The sequence below is a fragment of the Cervus elaphus genome, chromosome 1 (genome assembly GCF_910594005.1).
Source record: "Cervus elaphus chromosome 1, mCerEla1.1, whole genome shotgun sequence".
In the NCBI taxonomy this organism is placed as follows: Eukaryota; Metazoa; Chordata; class Mammalia; order Artiodactyla; family Cervidae; genus Cervus; species Cervus elaphus.
This window is the reverse complement of record NC_057815.1, coordinates 23,385,854-23,413,273: the sequence shown is the minus strand read 5'-3', so window position 1 is coordinate 23,413,273 and position 27,420 is coordinate 23,385,854. Positions and strand designations below refer to the sequence as shown.

General features: G+C 39.9%; 1 protein-coding gene and 1 non-coding gene across 2 annotated transcripts in view; both read left to right on the top strand.

The window, feature by feature from the left end:
* Positions 1 to 27,420, top strand: part of ARHGAP42 (Rho GTPase activating protein 42) — a 314,057-nt gene that overhangs the window by 138,191 nt on the left and 148,446 nt on the right. The gene's annotated exons all lie outside the window — the stretch shown is intronic.
* TRNAC-GCA lies at positions 24,365 to 24,436 on the top strand. Its single transcript has one exon. It is a non-coding gene; the product is annotated as a tRNA-Cys (tRNA).

Sequence of the window (27,420 nt, the reverse complement as noted above, 5' to 3'; positions counted from 1 at the left end):
TGTTTATTATAGCTGGTGAAAGGTTGTTTCTTTCAAACTCCCTCTCTCGCTTTCAATGTATTTTGAGAGCATTGCATTGAAGGGATCCATCTAACATTTATGTCAGAATTTTCATGATTCGGTGCAAAGTATTTTAAGAAAATATTTTTGTGGCTTGGTGTAGAACACATCCTGTAATTTCCTGTTGGGAAAACACATGAATCAGATGGTTATTGAATATGTATGCTATCCGTTTTGTGGCCTTTTTGTAGTTCAGTTTTGAAGTTCTAAACTGGCCACCCCTGTTAACTCAGGATGCTTCTGAATGTATTTACTCCCTTTGTGCTTATCCCTCTCGACTCTGAGGTGTATATCCTGGATATCCAAATTAACCTTGCTATTATCCAAGGGACAGTATCATTAGAAAGTAATTGATAATCACACTGAATCGTGTAATATTCAAGACCAAATAAAGATAAATTTGGATACAATTTCTGGGCTTCATTGATGTGTATAAGAATTTATCATCTTATATTAATATTTCAGTAAGCTGAATTAGTATAGCTCTTATCAGGTTTTGAGCATTAATAAAATTGTGTTAAGAGTAGTAGCTCGTGTTTTACTGGCTTGCTGCTCCAGTCCTCAAATTACATGATTTCCAGACCCCCAAAGTTCTTTTCTTACCTACTGATTTTTAGAAATCTTAGGGACTGTCTCATGCATTTCCAGAGAAATGGCTCCTGCTGCTGCTACCATTGCCTTTCTGGGGCATGCACTTCTTTCTGATGCTCAGCTGAAAAAAATATTTTGCTGTTGATGCCCTATCCAGAGGTGAGATAAAAGACCAAGCTACAGATTTTCAAAGAAAGATCACAGAAACCGATTTCCCAATTTTCATATTCCACATGGATGAAGTAGAGTGGCTCTGGAGAGAGGATTTGGTGAGAAGGATTCCTTGGGAGAGCTTTGCTGTGAGTCTTATATCTTTTAGTAGAGTGTTGGGAAACTGTCAGTGGAACCAGTGGATCTTGATATGATTTTCCTGTAATTAATGGGGGGCACAGTGGTCTGGTGAACTCATCCTTTAGGAAATTGATGTAGACTGTGACCCATGAAACAGACAGCTGATCCCCTAAGGGGGTGACTGTATTTCTAATTGGTGGAATCTTAAAAATGTGTGAATGCCAAGGATGTGTTGGGAAACCTAGGATAGAAACGTTTACCTGTGATCATTTAAAAAAGGGATCAGGCCAGAGGGTAGGGAACCCATCAGTAAGACACTGTGGGGTATATTCCAGGAATGGAAGCTGAGAAGGGTGAGGAGTGGCTAGCAAAGGAGAGACTTCGGGGAAGCCACAGGTAGAGGGACTTCAGGGGAATGAATTTCTAAAGAACCTGTATAAATACCCACAAGAGAGAGTTGGCCTTAGCCACTTCCCTGGCCAGAGAACAAGAATCTTTTGTTTTTAAGTATCAAGTGGGAACTTTCCTCCCCAGTAACCCCCAGTAATCCTGAAAAATGGTTATTAACAGAAAGAAGTAAATGGGAAATTAGGTTTGTGGAAAAGAAAAGAAGTCGGCTAGGGTTTACACTTTACAGAACATAGGTTTACCCCTGCAACAGTGTGGGATGGGAAGGTAGAGAATTTAGAGACTTCCGTCTTCCTGAATGTCCAGAAAAGTCCTGGGGACTGTCCAGAGTCTTATCCTGAGAGCTCATGAAGGACTGTTTCCTCTGAGCAGATTTAGGACAATGGAGGAAAAGTCAGCTGGCTTTTAGCAGGACATTCATGCTTAGGGTCCCAGTGGTTTTTTTGACATAATCAATTCAGATTTCTCACTTGACCAATACTGATTTATAATCAGTGGCAAAAATGTAGGTAAGACTTTTCTCCTTTTGCATTACACCCTCTAAGAGGAGGAGGAGTTATGTTTTATTTCCTCAGTGCTTTGCAAAGTTTGGTGGAAGACTTTGAGGCTTTTACTTACAGCTATTTTTATTTCAGACCCTTCAAGCTGAGCCAGGGACACGTTTGAGAAATTGCTGTCATACAGGCTGTACTCAGAAATCTAGTACAAGCTTTTATTTTTGTACCAGAGCACATCTCAGTTTTAAACATGCACGTGCACAGTGTCCCACCAAGAAGAGTGTGCAGCATATAACTCTGCCCAAACTTGACCAGCGTCATACTGAGTACTTTTTGGAAAGTGCTGACCACGAGGCGGCAACACATTCAGGAATGTGCTAAGTAAAAATACCAATTTGATATGGCAGTATAGAAAAGGATACCATGCCATTTGGGGCTTCCCAGGTGGTGCTTGTGGTAAAGAACCTGCCTGCCAATGCAGGAGACATAAAGAGACGGGGGACTTCAATCTCTGGGCCAGAAAAATCCCCCAAAGGAAGGCATGGACACCCTCTCCAGTATTCTTGCCTGGGGAATCCCATGGACAGAGGAGCATGGCAGGCTACAGTCCATAGGGTTGCAAAGAGTTGGATATGACTGAAGCAACTTAGCACGCATGCATGCACCGTGCCATTTAAGATTAATGTTGGCGAGCTGGAACTGTAATTTGAAGAATCCATGCTTCTCTTTTTCTGCCATGAACTGAATGATCACTACTGAGAGGGTGAGCTATGGTGCAGCAGTGTCAGAACCAGCCTATGACGTGTTAGAAATGCAGGATCTCAGGCGTGCCCTGGACCTATTGACTGAGAACCAGCGTTTTAACAAGATCTCCAGGTGTTACTTGTACATCTTAAAGTCTGAGAAGACCTGATCTAGAGAATCACATCTCAGATCATCTTTGATAGCAGCATTCTTGTCAAATTGTTACTTGGGTAGAATTTCAGCTTTTCGTGGGCAGAGAGCAAACCAGTTATCTAGACTTGGCTTAGTGCCAGCTATAACAATCACGTCATACAGTGACCCATTATTTGGCATTGTTGGGAAATGGTTGTCAACTCTGGCAAGGTCGACATCCTGCTTAGAGCAATGCTAGTGGGCACCACAGGTTACTATTTCAGAACCAAAGGGAAAATATGGAGGGAAACATTCTTAGAACATATTTTTTCCCCCTTCTCAAAATATCATGAGTAATGTACAGGGTGCTGAAAATATGGGAAACAGGTAAATACTTTAAATTTTATTTTTAGGATTATTTGACCAGATTTCATAAAGTATTTGCAAATTTATTAGTTGGAATTGTCTGTGCTTGCATTTCAGAATCAAATCTGTTACAGTGGGATCCTTTCCCCACCACATTCTAATCATGTGAATTCGGGCACATTACCACAATGCCCCTAGCCTGAGTTTCTATGTGTGTGACCTCGGATCAGTAACTTACCTTAGAGGTCAGTTTTCATTCCAATTCCAAAGAAGGGCCGTGCCAAAGAATGTTCAAACCACCGCATGATTGCACTCATTTCACTTGCTAGCAAAGTGATGCTCAAAATCCTTCAAGCTAGGCTTCAATAGTACATGAACCAAGAACTTCCAGATGTTCAAGCTGGATATGGAAAAGGCAGAGGAACCAGAGATCAAATAGCCAACATCCATTAGATAATAGAAAAAGCTAGAGAATTCCAGAAAAACATCTACTTCTGCCTCATTGACTACACTAAAGCCTTTGACTGTGTAGCTCACAACAAACTGTGCAAAATTCTTAAAGAGATGGGAATACAGACCACCTTGTTTGTTCCTGAGAAACTTGTATGCTGGTCAAGAAGCAATAGTTAGAACTGGACATAGAACAACAGACTGGTTCCAAATTGGGAAAGGAGTATGTCAAGGCTGTGTATTGTCACCCTGTTTATTTAATTTGAGAGTACATCATGCAAAATTCTGGGCTGGATAAAGCACAAGCCGGAATCAAGATTGCCAGGAGAAATATCAATAACCTCAGATATGCAGATGACATCGCTCTTATGGCAGAAAGCGAAGAGGAACTAAAGAGCCTATTGGTGAAGGTGGAAGAGGACAGTGAAATAGCTGACTTAAAACTCAAAAAGCATTCAAAACATTAAAACATTAAAAAAACAAAGATCATGGCTTCTGGTTCCATCACTTCATGGCAAATAGATGTGGAAACAATGGAAACAGTGAGAGACTTTATTTCCTTGGGCTCCAAAGTCACTGCAGGTGGTGACTGCAGCCATGAAATTAAAAGACACTTGCTCCTTGGAAGAAAAGTAATGACCAACCTAGACAGCATATTAAAAAGCAGAGACATTACTTTGCTGTCAAAGGTCCATGTAATCAAAGCTATGGTTTTTCCAGTAGTCATGTATGGATGTGAGAGTTGGACTATAAAGAAAGCTGAGTACCAAAGAGTTAATGCTTTTGAAATATGGTGTTGGAGAAGGCTCTTGAGATTCCCTTGGACTGAAACAAGATCAAATCACTCAATCCTAAAGGAAATCAACCCTGAATATTCATTGGAAGAACTGATGCTGAAGCTGAAACTCCAATACTTTGGCCACTTAATGTGAAGAGCTGACTCCTTGGAAAAGACTCTGCTGCTGGGAAAGATTGAAGGCAGGAGGAGAAGGGGATGACAGAGGATGAGATGGTTGGATGGCATCACCCACATGAGTTTGAGCAAGCTCCAAGAGATGTTGAAGGACAGGCATGCCTGGCGTGTTTCTTCCAAGGGGTCGCAAAGGGTGGGACATGGCTGAGCGGCTGAACAGCGACCTTGCCAGGCTGTTATGAAGATTAGATCGCAGGACGTACTGCCTGAGGCACAGCTCTGTCTACTGTCAGTGTTCTCGTGAAAATCCTCGTTAGGCCATTAAACAAGGCTTTCATCCCATGATGGATTTCTGAGTTCCTACAAGGAACACACATAAAAAAATGTTAAAAAACACAGAACTGACTTAATTTAAAAGAAATCACTCACATTATTGGCTTCCTTAGTAGCTCAGACAGTAAAGCAGCCACCTGCAATGCAGGAGACCCAAGTTTGATCCCTGAGTCAGGAAGATCCCCTGGAGAAGGAAATGGCAACCCACTCCAGTATTCTTGCTTGGGGAATTCCATGGACGGAGGAGCCTGTGGGCTGCAGTTCATGGGGTCGCAGAGTCAGACACCGACTGAGTGACTCACACACACATATGCATCCACATTACTAGGGTGTTTTAACATTGTACTAGAAAAAAGTAGATAAAAGTTTTTGTTATTTTTAATTCAAGATAAAACATTTTTATGTCAGCGACTGATGCCCTTTGGGAAACTTGCCCGCCTACCCTCTGAGCTGCTGCTGCTCTGGATTTCGGGTTCCTCCTGGAGGTCTCTGTGCTCCTACTGCTGGTTGCTTGTGGAGAGTTCCTTGTTTTCACACCGTTGGTCCCAGAGCATGATAGCCTATAGATGGTGAGTCTCTATTTTTTTCTGAATCACTGGGAAAAGAAGGAAAGAGGTATTCCCAGCTTAAATACTTCAACTATAAATGGTCTAAATGCACCAGGAACCAATTTAGCACAGGGGAAATATATTTCTTCAGTGGGAAAATGCATTCTATGCCCTAATCATACTTCAAGATCAAAACTGGCGTGGGGTGGACTTTTAGAACAAAATGCTCTTAGAAACTAAGGAATCTCTCTTTCTAATCGATCACAAGACTATTTAAATGATGGTTTGGAATCTAGTGGACGTGGAAGTTGGTCTGTTGCTTTCAGTAGGCCCGTTTCCCCGAGGGTCGCAGCAGCTCTAAGCCCACGGTGGTCCTGGCGCTCTTGTCCAGAGGGCTCTGTGGGCCCGCGGCCGGGCCATTCAGCATCAACATTCCCCTGTTAGCCAAAGGCCTCCGGTGGCCTGGTTGTGCAGATGACTAGGATTTGGGTTTGACTTAATGGGCAGAGGTATTCTCTTTACTCTGCTCGACCTGAACAAGGAAGGTCTTTAGTCTCTTGATGGCTCTCCTACAGGGAGCTGTGGGTAAAGCTGACGTTCTGGGCAGAGAGGTGGAGAGACTGGAAAACCCTGAGCCTTTGATGATGGCCTTCACTTTCTGGATTAACCAACACCGAAGCTTCTCTTACTCCTATGTGTCCTGTTTTATGGACTGATGTGTTTATGTCATTTAAACCACTTTGAACTGGGTTTTCCATCTCTTGTTTTCAAAACCTCGTAACTGATTTAAGAGTTAGAATAAAGTGCTTCTAACACAACATGTGGGCAGAATCTTTTAGGATCTTGTAATCCATGAGTCATGAATTCTCTTAGGGTTGGAGAGTTGGGGTAAGAGTCTGGTTTGCTAGAGTATCGGACGAGCCTTTGTCCACTGTGGCGGTGAACTCTTGTTTGATTTCTCGTAGGTTATTGATTATATCCTCTCACTGGTAGGATTTCCTCTCTCTCTTCTCCCTCGCTCTCTTGAGAAGTTAGCTCAGCCAGATGTGGTGCCCTCCTGGGCAGTGCAGGGTGCAGGGTGTGGACTGGAAGGAAGCAAGCCTGCTGGTAACAAATTCCTTTCGCTAAAAAAAAGACTGGACCTGAATCGGCGCAATTGATTGTGACATGAGGTGGAGGGCTTCTGATGGGTAAGCTGAGCAGACAACTGGGGTCCTTTTCAGTTTAACAGGAGGCAAGTGTGGTGCTTGACATCACAGCTGACTAGGGTGTGGGTTTTATATCCTGTGAATACAGGATGCTGACAAAAACCTTAACTCTGATTTTGCTTACTTCTATATCCTAAGTTGTCTGAATAGCTACTCTTTTCCCCTGCCCGAGGTTGTTTTGACTCTTAATGCTTTATCTCTGCTCTAAGACTCAACATTGAGAATAAAGTCATTATCCAGGATGGGAATATAAATTTTTCCATTTTTATTGGAAAGGAGAGGATCAGCCTGTTGCTGAAAGTTCTCAGCTTTAGGGAGTTTGAATACATTCCTAGAGATCGTTCCTTTTTTCCACTCTGTCTTATAACTGCTCTCCAATATTTTAAGATGTGGATAAGCTAGTGTTCTGATTTTGTTCTGATTTTACAGTGCCATGTAACAAACCAACTCAAATATTAGTGGCTTGAAACTGCACTATTCATTTTATTCATGAATCTGCAATTTGGGCAGGGTTCGGTGGGATTGCTCCTCACTGTTTTACTCAGTGTCCCCTAGGGTGATTTTGAAGGCAGAGGGGAGCTGCAGTCATCTGAAGGCTCACTCACATCTCCTGGTTGATGCTGAAACTGGCCTGGGGTTCCTTGGGCATTTCTTTCTCTATGCTGTCTCTTCAGCGTGGTCCTTTAGGGAGTAGACGTCTTACATGTACAATCAAGACTTCCAGAGTTCACGTCCCAAGTGAAAAGAGAGCCAGGAAGAGGCTGTATTGCCCTGCTTGCTTTGCTTTGGCTGCACTGGGCCTTTGTTACGCAGCACGGGGGCGTCTCGTGGGGGTTTGCTGCTCAGTCGTTGCTTGCATGGGCTGAGTTGCCCTCCGGCACTCAGGATCTTAGTTCCCCAACCAGGGATCAAAACCTGTGTCTGTTGCACTGGAAGACAAATTCTCAACCACTGGGCCACTGGAGAAGTCCCACAATTTTTTATTTTAAATGTTAACGTTCTATTTAAAGTTTGTTGAGTATAGGAACTGTGTCACAGCACTTAAGCAGTTAAATGCAGTAGGAGTGGAATAACCTTATTTTTAGATAATCTATACATGGCATACTTTTTTCCTTACAGTTTTATTTATATACCATAAAATTCACTCATTTTAACTCATAATTCAATGTTTTTAAATAAATTTGCACAGTTCATTTGAACTTAATAATTCAGTGTTTTGTTTTTAGTGAATTTATACAGTTGTCACAGGCATTATCACAGTCCAGTTTTAGAACATTTCATTACCACAGTAAAATTCCTTATGTCCATTTACAGTTAATCCATAGTCCTAGGCAATCACTTAATCTGCTTTCTGTCTTTCCAAAATTTTCTTTATTGGGATATTTCATGTAAATGGAATCGTATATTGTATGTCACTTGTTTTTGGCTTTTTTCACTCAGCATAACGTTTTTGAGGTTCTTGCATGTTATAACATCAGTGAGTACTTTGCTTCTTTTTATTGCTGAATAGTATTCTGTTGTATGGACATACCGTATATATTTCTTAACCATTCAGCAGTTGATGGACATTTGAGTTGTTTTCTGCTTTTTGGCTGTTATGAATAATGCTGCTGTGAACACTTGTTACAAGTTTTTACGTAGACAAATATCTTTATTTCCCTTTGCTATACACCTCGGTGTGAGACTACTGAGGTGTATGATAAATGTATGTTTAACTTTTTAAGGAAATGCCTGTTTTTCAAAGTGGCTGCACCATCTACATTTCTGTCTGTAACTTATGAAGGTTCCTGTTGGACTAAATCTTTCTAAGGTGTTTGGAAGTCAGTTCTCTGGGTTGAACGAGAGCAGATTTGTGAATGAACATAGTTTGTGGGCAGATATATTTCTTGGCATTTTCAGGCAACAGTTGAGGGAGTGTGGCTGCTTTCCCAAGAGAGGTAAAGCAGGAAAAGTAGAGAAAACACAGTGGAGGGAAAGACAGCTTTGTCCTCAATCATTCGATGAGCCACTGTTTAGTTTTTATTGTTGTTGTTGATGTTGTCATTTTTTAGTGAACTGACAGCATTATATCAGCTTGGGTGTACCACATGATAGGACTTCCCAGGTGGCACTAATGGTAAGGAGCCTGCCTGCAGGAGACAGAAGACACGTGGGTTCAATCCCTAGGTCCGGCAGATCACCTTAGGAGGGCATGGTCACCCACTCCAGTGTTCTTGTCTGGAAAATCCCGTGGACGGAGGAGCCTGGTGGGCTACAGTCCGTAAGGTTGCAAAGAGTTAGACACGACTGAAGTGACTTAGCACACACACATGTACCGCATAATGGTCCAATATTTGTGTATATTGTAAAATGATCACCACAATAAGTCTAGTTAGTAACCATCACTTCACATGGTTACAGTTTTGTTTTTTGGTTTTTGTTTTTTTTTACTGTGATGAGAACTTTTAAGATCTACTCCATTAGCAACTTTCAAATATGTAATTCAGTATTATTAACTATAGTCACCATTCTGTACATTACATCACTGCTGCTGCTAAGTTGCTTCAGTCGTGTCTGACTCTGTGCAGCCCCATAGATGGCAGCCCAGCAGGCTCTGCCGTCACTGGGATTCTCCAGGCAAGAACACTGGAGTGGGTTGCCATTTCCTTCTCCAATGCATGAAAGTGAAAAGAGAAAGTGTCTTAGCGACCCCATGGACTGCAGCCTACCAGGCTCCTCTGTTCATGGGATTTTCCAGGCAAGAGTACTGGAGTGGGGTGCCACTGCCTTCTCCGACATTACATCACTAGGACTGACTTATTTTGTAACTGGAAGTTTGTACCTTTTTACCCCTTTTACCTATTTTGCCCCCCTCTCACCCCTGCCCCTGGCAGTGACCAGTCTGTTCTCTGTTTTCACTGTTTTGTTTCTTTAAGATTCCATATATGAGTAAGAGTGCATGGTACAGTATTTATCATTCTCTGTCTGACTTATTTTAATAATTTAATGTTCTCAGGGCTGATCATGCCTGCAAGATTTCCTTCTTTTACATGACTGAATGATATTCCTGTATGTGTATGTGTGTATATATCACATTTTTTAAAAAATCCATTCATCCATCAATGGACATAAGTTTTTTTCACATTATATATATCAGTTATGTGTTAGTTGCTCAGTAGTGTCTGACTCTTTGTGACCCCATGGACTGTAGTCCGCTCCTCTTTCAGTGGGTTCTCCAGGCAAGAATACTGCAGGGGGTTGCCAGTTGCTCCTTCAGGGGATCTTCCTGACCCAGGGATTGAACCTGGGTCTCGCATATTGCAGATAGATTCTTTACTGTCTGAGCCTCTAAGGAAGCCCCTAATAGTAGCTCTGTTCTAATTTTTGGGGAACGTCCATACTTTTTTCTGTAATGATGGTACTAATTTATATTTCCATCAACAATTCGTAAGGGTTCCCGTTTGTCAATATACTCACCAGCACTTGTTAGTTCAAGTTTTTTGATAACAGTCATTCCAACAGATGGAAAGGGGTATCTCATTGTAGTTTTTATTAGCATTTCCCTAATGAGTAATAATGCTGAACACTTTTTCATGCACCTGTTGGCCATCTGTAAGTTTTTTCCTTGAAACAGTATCTATTCAGATCTTGTGCCCATTTGTTAATTAGACTTTTTTTTGCTGTTGCATTGTACAAGCCTTTTATATATATTGGATATTAAAACCTTATCAGATATGTATGATTTGCCAGTATTTTCTCCCATTTGGTAGGTTTCCTTTTCGTTTTGCTAATGGTCTCCTTGCCATGAAGAAGCTTTTTAGTTTCATTCAATTCCAGTCTGTTTTGCTTCTGTTGCCTTTGCTTGTAGTGTCAAATCCAAAAAACTCATTTGTGAGACAGATGTCAAGGAGCTCACCCCCATCTTTTTTTCTGGGATTTTTATGGTTTCACGTCTTATGTTTAAGTCTGTTATTTATCTTGATTGATTTTTTGTGTATGGTTTAACAATTTCATTCTTTTGCATGTAGCTGTGGGTTTCACCTTTTGATGGGAGGAATGTTAATCAATTTGAAGACTTTTTTTTTTTTAATGAGAGATGTAGATGTTGAATGAATGATGTTAAGTATCATTAGGAACTTGTGGTATTTTCTTGAATATGATATTGTTTTAAGGACTCATAGTAAAAGCTTAGGTTTGGAAAAATAAATATGTCCAATTTCTAATGGACCAAGTTGGTGCTCTATGTGGTGGGCATTGTTCTATCACTTTATATTGAATCTCGTTTGAAACTCTCGAGTCGTCATTTACAGCTATATAAAAGTTTTATTAAGGTGATTATTATTCTCATTCTTAGCTGGCAAAATTTAGGCTTAGTGAGGTTAAGGTAGGTAGACAGCAGAGGAATTGGATTTGAGCCCAGGTCTATCTATTCCAGAATCAGCTCTCGTAGCCTGTTTGCTATATATACTCTCTAGACCCAGAGCATTCCTTGTTTTTGAGGAGGGGGAGTGTCTTCTATGATTAGTAGAAAATTTCCTTTATATGGAGCCAAACTTAGTCTGCCTATCTTGTTTTGATCCATTTGGTGTATACTAGGCTATTGAAGCCAAGTCCAGGACAACTTTTGTGATGTCTCAGTTGAAATGTGGCTTCAGTTTGTAGATTGAGACAACTATAGAAATCAGACCTGGGATGAGTTGTCATTAGGTACTGAAGCCAAGCCAAAGAATATGAACAGCAGGCTGGAAAGACATAAGAGGATTCAAATAGTGAAGGCAAAGACAATACTGAGGATCCAAAGTTCAGACTCACATCATGAAGAGACATCCATTAATGCTGAAGGAATCATTAGTAGCAAAAAGGAAATGGGCAGAGATCCAGACAAACTTTAGCAAATGAACTAAAATAGAGGATGAGAAGTGCTATGATCAAGATTTAAACAAAGTGATGGGGGAGAAAGAGGAGAGAGTAGGGGAAGGAGGCAGTGTGTGTGCTGGGCCATCCCTCTACTTCAGACGGGGAGCTTTTGATATTTGAGTCCTTGATCCAGTACACTGATTATTCTTGAATTTTGAGTGGGCCTTCCTTCCTAGAAACCTTGGTTTCAAACTTTCTACAGACTTATAAACTAATTTTGGGATAACTTCACCCAATTTCATAAACACCTCATCTGAGTGAAATAATATTTAACATTAAATTGTATACTTTCATGAAAAGTCTGAAATGAGTCAACTAGCATAGAGGTTCATCCTTACATCTGTGTATTTTATACTGTTTAAGTGGAAAGTCCTTCCCCAAGGGGTTTGAATAAAATATTGAAAAAATCAACCTTGAAATCCCTCTTCCTCTGTAGTTTGTTTTTCCTGCTTAATATCCTACAAGAGACGTCCAGCTTTGCGTGTATTATTGAGCTTCAAAGGAATTACATGAGTTTGCATCATTTTGTAGTCTGTATATACATTCCTTTTATTCACAGTTATACATGGACACTATAATCTTTTATAATCTTCTAATTTGATCCTGAAGATTCTTGATTATAACACCTTAATAAGACCCATGGTGATCTTGATTTGGTGCCTCATCATGTTCTTATGTGAATTTTGTGATGGTGATGCTTTTTTTATTCTTAAATACTGCTTTGCATTGTAACTTTCCGTAAAATCAGATTTTTTCTTTTGGCCAGACGCATTTCATAGTAGATTTGAGTTGAATAACATAAGAGTCTCAGATACTGAGACTGGGAAATTCATAGTAACAGTACCTATCGCAACCATAGTACATGTTATACATAGCTGAAAATATTCCAGAAGGTGTGTGATTCAAATCATCTTCATCTTAATTATCTGCATATGTCTATATTTTTATCTCAATTAAATATTTAGTTTTCATTCATTATAACAAACATGGTTTTTTTGTATATTATATATTTATATATATTCTATTAGATTTCTAATTGGTAGCAAGAGCTAATTTCTCTTTCCTTCTTGGTTTAGGGCAGTATTTTCCAGGAATAGATCTGAATTTCACTAGTGTGTTTGAATGCTTTTCATTATATGGTTAATAATGGAGTTCCAAGCTTACACTACACCTGTAATTATCTAGTTCAGTTCAGTTCAGTCGCTCAGTCGTGTCTGACTCTTTGTGACACCATGAATCACAGCACGCCAGGCCTCCCTGTCCATCACTAACTCCCGGAGTTTACTCAGACTCATGTCCATCGAGTCGGTTATGCCATCCAGCCATCTCATCCTCTGTCGTCCCCTTCTCCTCCTGCCCCCAATCCCTCCCAGCATCAGGGTCTTTTCCAGTGAGTCAACTCTTCACATGAGGTGGCCAAAGTATTGGGGTTTCAGCTTCAACATCAGTCCTTCCAATGAACACCCAGGACTGATCTCCTTTAGGATGGACTGGTTGGATCTCCTTGCAGGCCAAGGGACTCTCAAGAGTCTTCTCCAACACCACAGTTGAAAAGCATCAATTCTTTGGTGCTCAGCTTTCTTCACTGTCCAACTCTCACATCCATACATGACCACTGGAAAAACCATAGCCTTGACGAGGTGGACCTTTGTTGGCAAAGTAATGTCTCTGCTTTTTATTTTTTTCATTTATTTTTATTAGCTGGAGGCTAATTACTTTACAATATTGTAGTGGTTTCTGCCATACATTGACATGAATCAGCCATGGATTTACATGTGTTCCCCATCCTGAACCCCCCTCCCACCTCCCTCCCCATCCCATCCCTCTGGGTCATCCCAGTGCACCAGCCCTGAGCACTTGTCTCATGCATCTAACCTGGACTAGTGATCTGTTTCACCCTTGATAATATACATGTTTCAGTGCTATTCTCTCAGATCATCCCACCCCTCCCCTTCTCCCATAGAGTCCAAAAGTCTGTTCTATACATCTGTGGTTCTTTTTCTGTCTTGCATATAGGGTTATTGTTACCATCTTTCTAAATTCCATATATATGCGTTAGTATACTGTATTGGTAGTTTATCTTTCTGGCTTACTTCACTCTGTATAATGGGTTCTAGTTATCCATCTCATTAGAACGGATTCAAATGTATTCTTTTTAATGGCTGAGTAATAATTCCACTGTGTATATGTACCATAGCTTTCTTATCCATTTGTCTGCTGATGGGCATTTAGGTTGCTTCCATGTCTCTGCTTTTTAATATGCTGTCTAGGTTGGTCATAACTTTCCTTCCAAGGAGTAAGCATCTTTTGATTTCATGGCTGCAATCACCATCTGCAGTGATTTTGGAGCCCCCAAAAATAAAGTCTGACACTGTTTCCACTGTTTCCCCATCTATTTCCCATGAAGTGATGGGACCAGATGCCATGATCTTAGTTTTCTGAATGTTACTGTGATTATAATGGCTGCCGAATGAGGAATTCTTGTGAGTTTTTGGTCATTTATCAGAACCAAGACAAAAATAGCAGATAAGAGCATATTTAAGAAGAGTGACAAGTCACCTCAAATATGCAGATGACACCACCCTTATGGCAGAAAGGGAAGAAGAACTAAAGAGCTTCTTGATGAAAGTGAAAGAGGAGAGTGAAAAAGCTGGTTTAAAACTCAACATTCAGAAAACTAAGATCATGGCATCTGGTCCCATCACTTGATGGCAAGTAGATGGGGAAACAATGGAAACAGTGAGAGACTTAATTTTTTTGGGCTCCAAAATCACAGCAGTTGGTGACTGCAGCCATGAAATTAAAAGACACTTGCTCCTTGGAAGAAAAGCAATGAGAAACCTAGACAGCATATTAAAAAACAGAGACATTACTTTGCCTACAAATGTCCATATAGTCAAAGCTATGGTTTTTCCAGTAGTCGTGTATGAGAGCTGGACAATAAAAAACGCTGAGCGCTGAAGAATTGATGCTTTGGAAGAACTGATGCTGGAGCTGAAGCTCCAATATTTTGGCCACCTGATGCATAGAACTGACTCATTGGCAAAGACCCTGATGCTGGGAAAGATTGAAGGCAGGAGGAGAAGGGGATGACAGAGGTTGAGATGGCTGGATGGCATCACCAACTCGATGGACATGAGTGTGAGTAAACTCTGGGAGTTGGTGATGGACAGGGAGGCCTGGCGTGATGTAATCCATGGGGTCACAAAGAGTCGGACTCGACTGAGCAACTGAAATGACTGACCGACAAGTCACTAGAGCTTTGAAAATGACTGATGAGAAGTAAGTTAGTTTTAAATCTCATTCTTTAATACATGAAGATACTGAGCCTCAGAAAGTTCTAGTTATTTGCCCAAGATCATTCAGCTAGTTATTAGAGTTAGTTATTAGAGTTTAATCTTCTAGTTTCATTGTTCCAGATATTTTCCCTAATTGTTCACAGGTCAACTTTTACTTTCCTATGCTAATGGAATTCTGTAGGTTGTGTAAAGCAGTGGATATGTTAGTGATTCCTGAAGGAAGGTTAGAATTTTGCATTAGATAGACCTTCCTTAAAGGTAGAAAACAAACTTTCCATCATGGACAATCAGCCATTTTGCTAAAGTTAATTGCCAATGTTTAGAGTTTAGGTCTGAAATTGAGTGTGCAATATTTATGAGGTCAGTCAGGAGAACACTGAGTTAAAGAAACGTGAAGTATAGTTCGAAAATGTCAGTTTAAATGAGCAGGAATTTATGTTTCAGTGTTCTCTCTGCTTTTCCTAGTGATTTAAATTTATAGATAAATTTTGTCATGAATGGTGACATTCATTTGACTCTGTAAAACTTTTCATGTGTATTTAGGCTTTCTTTGTTGTAGAGTGATGAGTATTCTCTTTTAAATCTGAAAAAAAAAGAAAAAATAAATAAATCTAATTTGAGACATGTAAGGTGTGATTTTGGGGGGGGGTATTGTTTTTAGCTAAACTAAATGAAAGACCTCAAATTACATAAAAAATATACAAAAATATATTTAAGATCCCTTTAAATACACATCTTAAAAACACCTTGCTGTTATTTTCAGTCTGTCTCTATTGTGCAGTTTGAATGTTATGGATTACTTTTTGTTTTCTGTTCTGTGGATGTAGCTATATCATGACTAAATAATTTATAGGAAAATATTTTTGGTTTGTAGAAATATAGAAATATATGAGAAGAGTATTCAAAATTTTACATTTCTCACATTTTCATTCTTAGTTATTAAAAATCTTTAGCTTTTCATTTTGGTATAATTTAAATTTTATTGAAGAATAGCACGAAAGTCTTCCATGAACCTGTCACCAAGATTCACCAGTTTTTAACACTTTGCCAAATTGGCTTTAGTATTCTTTCTCTCTCTCATAAATTGCCACCACTGTGCTTTTTTAAAAAATCCATTAATAAGTGTATATTCCCTAAGACAGAGACATTCACTTACGTTACTATATTGTAGTTATTCTCATTAGGAAGTTTACACTGAGAGATTACTGTTACCATAGATTTTTGAAATGTTGCTGTCATAATTACTCCTTGTATAGAAATTTCTTCTTGACCTTGACCATGAACATCTGGAATGATTCCTCCATCTTCTTTTCGTTTGTTTGTTTTTCATGACACTGGCATTTTTGAAAGGTTTGTGCTAGCTTCTTTGTAGCATGGACCTCAATTTGGTTTTGTGTCTGCTGTTTTCATATAAATAAATTCAAGTTGTAAAGTTTTGGCAAGAATTAAGTTACTCTGTCTTTTTACAGTTGTTGTAAACTTTGATCTCTTGATTAACGTGGCATCTGACATGTTTCTCACTATAACGTTCCCTTTTCCCTCTTTGGAATTAGCAAGTCCCTTGAAGGAAATGGCAACCCACTCCAGTATTCTTGCCGGGAAAATCCCATGGACTGAGGATCCTGGTAGGCTACAGTCCATGGGGTTGCAAAGAGTTGGACACGACTGAACAACTGCACTTCACTTTGTAAGAGAAGACTGTGTGTAGACATCCTGTTTGTCATCAAATTTTCACCCACAAGTTGAATATCTCTTAATAATTCTAACAAAAAGTATTTTTCATGCCTTTCAGTCAGTTTACCAAAAGACATACAAACAAATAGTACTCCACAGAAGACACATTTCATGGCTGTCATGTTATCTTTTTGGTAATACAAAGGCGCGTGCATACCAAGTCGTTTCAGTCGTGTCTGACTCTTTGCGACCCGGTGGACTATAGCCTACCAGGCTCCCCAAGAGCCTCTACTCTAGGCAAGAATACTGGAGTGGGTTGCCATTTCCTTCCTCAGGGGATCTTCTTGACCCAGGGATGAACTCACATTTCTTACATCTCCTACATTGGCAGGCCTGTTCTTTGCCACTGGCGCCACCTGGGAAGTCCCCAGTATAAAGGTGGTAAGCACTAACCATTAGCTCATGTCACTCTTCTGCTTGTGGACAGCTATAATGTTTAAACCTTCTTGAGTTCTCTTATAAGACCTTGGGCACACATTCTGTGTGTTCATTTCACATCACCATTTTTTCTTCCCATCCTTGTTCTCCTTTTGTTTTATTTTTGACCCTGTTTTAAAATTATTTTCTCTTGCCATGTGTAGCATCTTTGAAAGACATTTGGAGATTCTGTTTTAGAACATGGTAGTATTTTGTTGTTCAGTCTCTCAGTCATGTCTGACTCTTTGCAACCCATGGACTGCAGCACTCCAGTCTTCCCTGACCTTCACCATCTCCTGGAGCTTGCTCAAACTCATGTCCATTCAGTCGGTGATGCCATCCAACCGTCTTGTCCTCTGTTATCCCCTTCTCCTCCTGCCTTCAGTTTTTCCCAGCATTGAGGTCTCTTCTAATGAATTGGCTCTTCACATCAGGTGGCCAAAGGATTGGAGCTTCAGCTTCAGCATCAGTCCTTCCAATGAATACTCAGGATTGATTGCCTTTAGGATTGACTGGTTTGATCTTCTTGCAGTCTAAGGGACTCTCTAGAGTCTTCTCCAGCACCACAACTCAAAAGCATCAGAACATGATCGTTTAAAGGGGAAAAAAAGAGACATATTTAGCCTGTTTATAGAGTACATAACTCTTCAGTCTTTGAGGATCGACAAGAAAAGAAGTAGAATGTTTTCAGTAATAGCCCAGCTCACTTCCTTGGGAACCATCCTGATTCCATTTTTGTTTGTTTGTTTAGTCTTGCGCCAACATTCATTGTTTGAAAGAATCTGTCTAGTGTCTCAGTGAGATTATAACCTGTTTAGGACATGTATTACATACTACTTCCATGTAGTATAAGCTCTAGCATACAGCCTACATATCATCTATAGAAAACAACTATATCATGATAACCTTAGCATCATGATAATCTCTTAGCATCTAGCAAGGTGTGGCAAGCAAGTATGTGTTCAGTTCTTATGGAGCCATTATTATTACTTACAACACTTGTGTTCTTGAGATGTGACAGTATCTGAAAATCCTAAATTTATTTCATTGATATTTTATGGTCATTCAGATAAATCACTAATTGGAGACAAGGCTCCTTTTTCTTAAAACCTGAACTTTCTCTGTAGTCAAAAAGATGAATGTGAGTGAGTTTGAACATGGCAGTTTTAAAGTTGTCATTCCCTGGTTAATTGGGATAAATATATTATACTATAACTTCCACTGCTCCGCTAACCAGAAATACTCTTAACAGGATTTACTAAAAAGAAAATGGAAAGGAGTAGCTTGAGAATATTTGGAATAAAGTCCTGAGATGGCACAGAGCAGAAGTACCGTCGCCCAAGGACAGAATTGATATCATGTGAACCACTGCCATAGAAACTAATTGATAATCAGGCAGTGTGTTCAGTTTTATGTCAAATAATTGATGATTCTTAAGATGTAAGAAGCAGACTAAGGGCTGGAATGATTGCTCAGATCTCGCCTATAAAGACAATACAATGTCGGAGCATCCTGTCAACTCTAGGTGTGCGACATGACCCTTGGTTTTTACTTTGTGGATTATAGGTTAAATAAGAAGTAAAAACCATGATAGCCTTTAAATTTTACATTGTTATGAAGTAATAATATTAGAAAGGAGGAAAGAACTTCTAAAAGCATATATTGAATGTATGCTTTAAACATACAGTCCACAATCTCTTAAAATAGTTAGGTCACATAGCACTTGCTCTTTGTTCTTTGTTTCAGCTCATCGGAGGCCCCTGTTACACTTCTGTCATTAACAGTGTCTTTCTAGGGCAGTAATTTTCAAAGAAGAGACTGAGTTTGAAAATGTTCCTCCATCCCTTGAGCATTTCCTCCCACGAGTGGCTCAAGAAACTGCTCATGACTTCCCACTTTTGAACACAAATAACTAAAGGCCTTTGATATTCCATAAATAAGCTATGTACATTGGAATTATCTATCTTTATAATGCTAATAACAATACTAAGCATTTATTATTTAACGCTGATTTCTTAAAACTTTTTTGACTAAATATGTTGGTTTTAGAACATGTCAAAAAGATAAAATATAACCTCACTTTCTCTTTGCTTCTCTTTCTTTCTCTCTCTCTTTCTCCCTCTTTTTTCTCTTTCTCTTGCTTATATGCTACCAGTTGGAATTGTTTAATAAAAGAAAGAAAAAAGGAGAGAGAGCGTAAGCATTCATGTTTTAGGATTCTTGTATTTTTGTGTAAAGCTGTCTTTCTATGATGAGGTACCTAATGCTTCTTGATAATGTGGAACAGTGTTTAAAGTTGTCCTTAAGTTTGTATTAAAATGTTAGTAAGTGATCACCAAGTGAGGACAGACACGAGTTCGCTCGAGTTCAGTGGGTAAAAGGCACAATGTTAGTCTTGAATGTGCTGTTCAACATGGGTACAGTTTTAACCTCTTTGGGCTTAAATCTCCTGTTGAATGGGACGATGGGGGTGTGATCATCTCAGAGCTGCCCTTAGCTCTAGATTGTTTTCAGTTTACTTTAACCCTGACATATGGAAAGTAGATTCAACTTGTAGATATACCATGAAATATAGTCTCTTGGCAAATCAAGGCTATACACTTTTGTGTATGTAGACACGTACTTTATAATTAGATGACATTGAATGTGATAAATGGAGGTCACCACTCAGGTTAATTCAGATACAAAAACTCCCTTTCTTTCACCCTAGGAAGCAGTTGTTTTAACCTTATCTGTGTAGCCATAGAGAAAAGCTGAGAGTATTTGGGTTTATCTGATGGGAAGTTCTTGGCAGTTAATACCAAGGGGTTTTTCCATAGCTCTTTTTGTTGTTTTTGCTTTTTGGTTTGTAGAGGAGTTGAGTTCAACTTAGGGGCAGAACTTCCCTTCAGCTCTCAGTGGAGATCACTCTTCTTTGCAGTGACAGTAGCTTTAAAAACCTCAGGTTCAATACTTTCATCAATAGTAATGCATGTAATAGTACAAATGGGAATTCTATTTTGAAGATAATTTGCATTCCTTTGTCATTTTAATCCCAATCTGTATTTCTGTGATAGCTAGTATCAGTTCAGTTCAGTTCAGTTCAGTGACTCAGTCATGTCCGAATCTTTGCAACCCTATGGACTGCAGCACGCCAGGCCTCCCTGTCCATCACCAACTCGCAGAGTTTACTCAAACTCATGTCCGTTGAGCCAGTGATGCCATACAGCCATCTCATCCTCTGGGATGCGATACAAATTTCATACTGTGATATTCAAGGCCTTGCATGTTCTGGACTCTGCTTTCATCTTAGGCCATTCTCTGTTGCCTTCCCCTTGCTTTAATTGTGCTGGTCTTCTTCCATCAACATGTCCAGCATACTTCTGTCTTCAGATGCTTGCCCTTGCTGTTCTCCCTGCCTGGAGTCTTCCTCCACATCTTTGAGTGGAAATTATAGAGAGTGAGGAGTTATTATAACTCATGCCTTAGTCCCCGAGGTACCTCTTCACTGAGCCTTTTGCTTACCACTCAAGTTCATATCTCTGCTGCCATAATTTTTTGTCACGTCAATTTTTGCATTTTCTTCAGAACGGCTATCATTATCTGATATTATCTTATTTATTTATTTTTGTCTAATTTGCCTGTCTTTCTGAATTATAATAATGCCATGAGAGCAGGGCCTTTGTATTCCATAGTAAATATTTGCCTGAAAACCATTTGAGCTCAAGAAATAAGTCATGAATTACAGCCTAATGATTGAAGCATTTTATTTATTTATTAGTTTATATTTGTTTAGTATCTCTGGCTGCCTCAAGCCTCAGCTGTAGCACGTGGAATCTTTGCTGCAGTACACAGGCTTCTCCCTCGTTGTGGCTCACGGGCTCTCTACTTGGGGTGTGTGGACTGCCTGCTCTGTGGCCTGTGGGGTCTTAGTTCCTTCACCAGGGATCAAAGCCACGTCCCCTACATTGGGAGACAGATTGTTAACAATGGACCACCAGGAAAGTAGTGATTGTATTTTAAACTAAATTATCAGAAACTTCTAGGTTTGGTTTACAAGCAGTTCATTTGTGGTTAATTTTAAGTTCTCACTTGCAATGTTATGAAGAATAATTGATGCATTGCTTCTAGGTGGACAATAAACATCATTGGAATGGCCTATTAATCCTATATTCACTATCATCTATATATATCTAAGCCAATAGGGAAACGCATCGTTACCATGCTATCTTGAAACGAGCCTAGCCTGCAGTTAAGTTGTCGTTGTTTCAGACAAGAAGCTATTCACATTTTGCCACACATGTAGATGTAGCAGGCAACTGTTTTTTCCTAAGCCCAGTTCTCAGTGGACCGTGCGTGGCACTGATCCTCACTCCTGGGTTGTCATACTGCCTGATATTTCCCTAAGGCCGATGGCTTTCAGACACACGAAGATTAGCACTTGTCAGTGAGCAAGATTTACTGGTTGTTAGGAAGCATGGAGAAAAGTCTTAATGAAAGAAGCCAGAGAAGTAATAAGACTTTATTGATGGGCCAACGAGTGGGGTAATGGTTGGAAATATTTAGAACTTAGGTTCCCTGGGAGGTGTAATCTTTGGTGAGGGGCTCCAGTAAGAGAAAGGGGATGGTGGTGCATGGTCTGAATAAACACGCTGGAATAAAGGCCAAATAAAGCCTCTGTGGTGGCAACTGAAGAGGTACAAGTTTCTGAAAACAAGTTTTACCCGCTTCACAACTTGACGTAAGCTTGCTCTTATTTTTTGCCTTTTGTCCTCAGTAAATGCTCTAACTGTAACACAGTAATGTAATTTAGTGCCTTCTTAATGTAGATAGTATGCTCCCTGGCTGGTAAGTTCAAAGTCCACGAGAACCTCTGTGTTTCATTCCTCATTCTTTCAAGGGTGTTTATAAGCCTAATTGAAATTTTGGCACAGAGTAGCAAGGCATCTTCCAACGATAAGACAGAAGGCATTGCTTGTTCATCCCTAATAAACATTTAAGGAGAGCTTGGTTTGCCAAAGAGCATTCAACTTGCCTGCTCTCCCTCCCGTATCCCCAGAAATCTTATTCAAGATTTCTTTCCAAATGGTAACTAGAGTAAATAATCAGGATAAATTACAGTAGTTAATTTTATCCATTCACCTTTAAAAGTAGAAATGAAAATTTATCATTGTAATTAACTTTTGTTTGTATATATAGTGGAAAATCTATAACCTGGTGTGCCCAAGTAGAAAATCATTGTTGTTCAATCACTCAGTCATGTCCGACTCTTTGTGACGCTATGGACTGCAGCACTCCAGGCTTCCCTGTCCTTCTCCACCTCCCGGAGTTTACTCAAACTCATGTCCATTGAGTCGGTGATGCCATCCAACCATCTCATCTTCTGTCATCCCCTTCTCCTCCTGCCTTCAATCTTTCCGAGCATCAGTAAAGTGAAAGTCGTTCAGTCATGGCCGACTCTGCAACCCCACGGACTATACAGTCCATGGAATTCTCCAGGCCAGAATACTGGAGTGGATAGCCTTTCCCATCTCCAGGGGATCTTCCCAACCCAGGGTTCTAACCCAGGTCACCCACATTGCAGGTGGATTCTTTACTATCTGAGCCACAAGGGAAGCCCTTCCCAGCATCAGAGTCTTTTCTAATGAGTTGGCTTGTCCCATCAGGTGGCCAAAGTATTGGAGCTTCAACCTCAGCATCAGTCCTTCCAAAGAATATTCAGAATTGATTTTCTTTAGGATTGACTGGTTTCGTCTCCTTGCAGTCCAAGTAGAAGGTGGGCTACCTTCATATCTGTTAAAATCCTCCTTCTCCCAAAAGAGACAAGGGTGGGGGGTCTTTAATACTGATTTCCATTTACTTCCATTTTCTGCTTCTTCATTAGTGTCACTAGTTCACACTCAACTAGTATAAGAGTGCATAAATTATTATTTCAGATCAAAACTAGTCTATAAATAGGAAAATAACAGTCTGTGTCAATACGAAGTCCAGGCTTGTTCATCTTACTTCAGTTTGATCTTGGCATTTTTCATTTGCTAACTTCCACTCCCTTTCCCCACCTGCTCCCCCATCCTTGCTTGCAGCCAATGAGCTTGTACCAGGAAATGTTTTTTGGCCTGTGACAGTATGCCTCAGATGCTACTCTAGGATGTGGAGGATACACAAGGGAAAGCTGGAGGCACAGGCGTTTTCTCAGAAATACTCATAATTTGGCGGAGAAGACAGACTGGCCCAGGGTGGCCTGCAGTGTTCTGTGATCTGGTGAGACAGTGTAGGATCACAGTCCTCCAGGAGTTGGAAGAAGGTCCTTAAAGTCCACAGTGGAATGTTATTCAGCCCTAAAAAAGAATGAAATAATACCATTTGCTGCAACATGGATGGACCTAGAGATTATCACACCAAGTGAAGTAAGCCAGACACAGACTAATCCCGTATAATATTACTTATATGCAGAATCTAAACAATAGTCCAAACAAACTTATTACAAAACAGAAATAGACCCACAGACTTAGAAAACAAACTTGTGGTTACCAAAATGGAAAAGGTGGGGTAAATTAGGAGCTTGGGATTAACACATACACACTCATACATATAAAATAGATAACCAACAAGGATCTACTGTATAGCATAGGGAACTAACTCAATGTTTTGTAATAACCTGTAAGGGGAAAGAATGTGAAAAAGAATGTTTGGGTCTGTATGTGTGTGCGTGGGTCTAATTGAATCGCTGTGCTGTACATTTGAAACCACCACAACATTATAAATCAACTATACTTCAATAAAACAAAACAAGACACCTTACACTTGGGAATATTAGGGAAAGCTTACCTAGGAGGTGGCACTTGGGCTGAGGTTTAAAGGATACGTGAGAGACGTTTAGATAGAGAATTGAATGGGTAAACTGGGGAAAGATAAGTTTGGAAGAGGTCACAGCGTGATCTAGGGCTTGGAAGTCATGCTGTGTGGTAAAGAGGAGACTTCCTGTGGGGGAGTCGCAGCAGACAAGGTCGTTAGCAGCTTGGGAGGGGCCCCTTCCTTAAGGAACTTGGGATGGTATGCTAAAGATAGGTCTTTCATATTGAAGGTTGTGGAGAGATGATACAAGCTGGAAATTAACATATTCATCTTTTAATTTGTAGAGACCATCCTGACAGTTGTGTGGGAAATTAAATATGAGAGGATTTCAGTACTGGGGCTGAGAGATGTGTAAGGTAGACGTTGCTGTCATCTTGGAAAGAGGTGATGGGATGCTTGCTAAGGCCGTGGAGACTGTGGATTGGATGTGGAAGGTGAGGAGGCTGCAGGCTGGGGTCATGGAGCAGCAGGGTGAATTTGGTGCCCTTCTCTGAGAGGAGACAAACAGAGAGTAGCGTAGACTGGACCCTGTCTTGAGGATGTGTTTTGAGGTGCCTATGGGAATGGGGCAGACACTTGGTTTACAGAGAGGGCGTTTAGCAGAAATGTCTGAGCTGCAGAAAAGATTTATAAGTCATGGGCTTCCCAGGTGGCTCAGATGGTAAAGTGTCTGCCTGCAGTGCAGGAGACCCGGGTTCAATCCCTGGGTTGGGAAGATCCCCTGGAGAAGGAAATGGAAACCCACTCCAGTGCTCTTGCCTGGAAAATCCCATGGATGGAGGAGCCTGGTAGGCTGCAGTCCATGGGGTTGCAAAGAGTCAAACACGACTGAGGGACTTCACTTTCACTTTCTTTCTTCTTATAATGTTTGAGGCGTGAAACTACACTAGGTCATCCATGGATAGGATGTAGTTTTATCTTGCAATGTGAGTAAAAGTAAGTTAGTTGAGTCTGTCTGCTTCCTTTACTCTGCAAGGGCATTCTTGAAAGCTGATGAGGTGAAAAGGCCTTTGAAGATGACCTGAAGATATACCAAGATGATCTCATGATGGTAGGCTTAGCAGGGATGGGGTAGAGTTTTCAGGTACTGAGTTCATTAGCTTTGTGTCTTTATGTTGGTATATGCAAAGCTGTTTTTCTCCTGATGGTTGTAACATTCAGCTTTATCATATTCCTAAATTATCTGACAATGCATTTTCTCATCCAGCACTTTCAGGTTCATTAATTTTTAGAATCATTAAAGTATGCCTTGACTCTAGTCATACACTGGACTGTGTTAGGAATTACTAAAACTAGAAAGTTACAAACAGGATGCAACTGTCTGCAGTCACAGTCATGGGGCTTGTTTCATAAGGCTCCGGTTTGGAGACGTGGGCTATATTGAGATAAGTCAGGTTTTACCAGCAGCATCTGTCTTCTTGTTTGTCAAAACTAGGCATCTGGGGTGGGTGCAAACTTTTGTTCTCCACGAAATATACTATCTCTTAATTTTTTTAAGAGGGAGCAGAAGACGAGAGAAGCAAGAGATTTTTTTCCCGTGTCTTTTCAGGTGTCTCCTAACAGCGTTACTGCTCTGTGTTGTATCAGGTTCTATGTGACATCTTGAATGCTCTAGAATCTGCAGGTCTCAGGCTGTCTCCTGCTGTCAGTAAGGAAAGTAATTACAAGCTTGATTTTCTGGAAAAGAATCTTAACATCCTTTTACCCAGTTATATGAACTGAATGTAATTCAGGCCATAGCCTGAGGGTAAACCCCAAAGAGGTCAGATGTTAATGATTTATTAAATGATTGTGTTTTCTATTGGGACTTCCTTTTCACAGATAAGGAAAAATGTATTTTTTTTTAATGTTTGTCGTGTGTAGTAAAGAAGAATTTCTCTAGTATTGACGTATCCCTCATATTTCACATGATATAAGACCTCACAGAAAAGGCTGAGTGAGGTTCTTTGCTTCATTGGGTAAGAAAAGTTTTTGACAGCTGTACAGTGTGGTAAACTAGCTCATAGTTTATGACCAGATCTGGCTTTGGAAAAGACCAGGAACGAGAGTTATAACATATGGAACTTATTTGAGAAGTAATTCTTAGCTATGACTAAGAGCCTGTGCTCAGATGTCTGGGAAAGTTTAAAAGAAAATGTTTGCAAAATAAATCATATCTCTTGCTTGCTAAATTGTAGGACCTAGATAACTTTTGGGTACTCATGGACTTCTGTAATTCTGTATTAAAGCTCTGAAGGTTTCTCTTTTAATCCATTTTTTTTTCCTGGTTTTATTTTTAACAACACCGTGATTCAGTTTGTTGGTTTATTCAATTAGGGAATTATTTATTTCAAAAGATTATCTTCCCTTCCCCCAGCCCCCAGAGATCCTTAAAATATTCACATACAAGCAGTTGCTACAGTGGTAGTTATAGGAAAGATACTCTGGGTGTGTATGAGCTTCTGGTGCTCTTTTTTTTTTCTGAACTGTACAAGTCCCAGTTACAATGTTTCCTGTATTTATTTATATCAAGATAGTATGTGACATAAACATCCCAAGTAAGTGTTGTACCAGGGAAAGTGAACTAGGAAGAGGCAGTACTATTGTGGTTATGTTTCTGAATGAATACTCCTTTTTTCTCATTTCCTAAACTTTAGTTGGGTAGAATTATGTGGGAGAAATGCTCCTATTTTAAGTTAAAAATTGCAATAATCTCTTCCTAATCTTCCCTGTGTCTATGCTGATTCTTATCTCACCATTATTACATTATTATAACTTAGCATTTCAAGAGCCAAGAAAATCTTTATTATTCAACTTAGCTTGACCTTTTATCACACACAGTTAAATATGACATCAGCGCAACAAATTATTTGGGGATGCAATAGAAAGCATGTTTCATTTTCCAAAAAAGATATGGAATAGAGAAAATAATGTATGTACATTTCAGCATTTATAAATTAGTAAACAGGAAAATAATCATCTTATCACTGTAATACTATAGTCCTTTTTTCAGGTTTTCTTTTTTTAGTGATAGCCTTCTCATATTTCATATAACTTTGTTTGGGGGCAAGACTTATTTTTGGTCATGCAGTATATTCTTATTGTCTGAGAGTGTGCAATGTGGTATATATAGTTAGACTACTTGGGTTCAAGGTGTGGTCCTGGCACATACCAGCTATTTGTGACTTTACTTGAGTTACTTAGTCTCTCTGGATCTCAGTTTCCTTAACTACAAAATGGGAATAATAATAGTACTTTCTTTAGGAAGCTATCGTGAGGACTGAAGGAGAATCCCCTGGGCCCATAGTCAGTGTTACTGAACTACGTACATGTATATGTAGAATGAATTTTCCCAGCCTTTGTCTGATGGTTCTGTTACTGAACTACTATACGTGTGTACTGTAGAATGCATTTTCCCAGCCTTTGTCCGATGGTTCTGTTATGGAACTACTGTACATGGGTACTGTAGAATGCATTTTTCCAGCCTTTGTCTGATGGTTCTGTTACTGAACTACTGTACGTGTGTACTGTAGAATGCATTTTCCCAGCCCTTGTCCGATGGTTCTGTTAGGGAACTACCGTACGTGTGTACTGTAGAATACATTTTCCCAGCCTTTGTCCGATGGTTCTGTTACTGAACTACTGTATGTGTGTAGCATAGAATGCATTTTCCCAGCCTTTGTCCGATGGTTCTGTTACGGAACTACTGGACGTGTGTAC